Genomic DNA, 1,819 nt, shown 5'->3' with positions numbered 1-1,819 from the left:
GCCCTAGATTGGTGTTAACGTTGTATAATTTTCTTTTGGTATAATCTTGCACCAGTAATTTTGAGATTTGTATTCTTGTATCCTTTTTAGGTATCTTGATTATTATGCCAAATTTTATAGGCAAACAATAATACTGGGTTTTTAATCATATCCAAGTAATGATCCTTCCTTCTTGTAGCCATGTCTTTTGAGAACAAATATACATTATTTTTTTTCATTCACCTCTTTTAGAGAAAGCTAGATGTTATTTGTTGAACATATGAACTTGCATTTTTTTTCCTTTTATTCTATTTAGTAAATGGGACAATGGTGTAATTTTGGTTTTTGAATTTGCCTTTTATGTTAGAGTGATTTGATCTATTTTCATTTGCATGTGAGATTGATATTGATTTGATATATTTATATTTACATTTTGGTTTTATCTTTAAATGTAAATTTAGGATTTGTTGCACCATTATTTAACTAGTTATTAATTTAGGCATAAAAGATTAGGGTAAGTAAGAATAACATGTTTCTAACTTTTAACTCAAGACAACTAATTGTTTTTAACTAATGGCATTGAGTTAATATTGCAGTTTAAAAATAAGTCATGTAATGAAAAATGATATAGAGAAAATAGTAAAAAAAAAGTTGGTTCACTTTCAATGACTAAGGAATAATATTATAAGTTTTAAGTACATTCTCTTGATAACTATAACTTTTAATTTCATTTTCCTTGACAAATGATTTGAGTTTAAGGATTAAATTATGTTGCTTCCATGAAATATATGCAGCCTACATTACAAAAATAGGATGAAGTTACACTACATTTGGAATATTATAAGTTTTAAGTGCACATATCTTTAAGGTATATTTCCTCAAATCATTATCGATTTTTCTTTCTATTTCACATGCTCACCCAATGCACATAAGCTAGCATAAAGAAAAGAATAGAAAAACCACATAAAGCTCATCATTTCTCTTGTCCTTAGGTTCACACTTTTATCCTTTTATGGTTTTATTTTATATGGAAGAAATTTGATACAGGTTCAATGAAATTCAGAGTAGTAATATCCTATATTGGTTCAGGTTACAACAATAAATTCTAGAGCAATCATGCTCACTGCAACTAGGGGATCAATTTTGGGAGCCAAAATCAACAAACTACATGACAAGTAGTTACAAATTGAACAACTATAACAGACATAACTCATTTGGATTCTTTTTCTCAAGATAAATGGAGATGGGGATTTTTTTTGTTGCCTTTGTTACTAGCTACGATGTGTTTTGGCAACTATTATTGGAAGGTTTATTGCCTTGTATTGTTTGTATTTTTTCTTTTGTAGTTCAAGTTCACAATTTGTGACCTATTTTAGTAAAAGTATATTTATCTTAAAAAGAAACAAATTGAACAAATATTTGAGTGTCTTTTTATTGTTATTGCATGTAAACAATATTAATAGTTTTATTCCACAAGATATTGATTTAGTAAGTGTCGGAAATTATAGCTCTAGGATAAAATATTGTATAATAAGCATGATTATTAAATTTACAAATTAATATAAAAAATTATTATCAATAGAATTACCGAAGGATAATCCATCAATAATATAGTCAATGAAGTCTAGTAATTACTGACAGAACCTATCATCGGAAAGCTACCGACGCATTATTCATTGGTAAAACAGATAACAAATTTCAAGTAATTGTCGATGGCTAATCCATTGGTAACTAAGTTGATCATTACTGGCGAACAAAGTCATAAAAAAATTTAGTGCCTTTTACCGATGGGTGTTTCGTTCGGCAAAATCTATCGAAAATTACCGACATATTAAAATTA

Source organism: Glycine soja, chromosome 15 (assembly GCF_004193775.1).
Source record: "Glycine soja cultivar W05 chromosome 15, ASM419377v2, whole genome shotgun sequence".
Lineage (NCBI taxonomy): Eukaryota > Viridiplantae > Streptophyta > Magnoliopsida > Fabales > Fabaceae > Glycine > Glycine soja.
The sequence above is the reverse complement of the archived record's forward strand: the minus strand, read 5'-3'. Positions refer to the sequence as shown.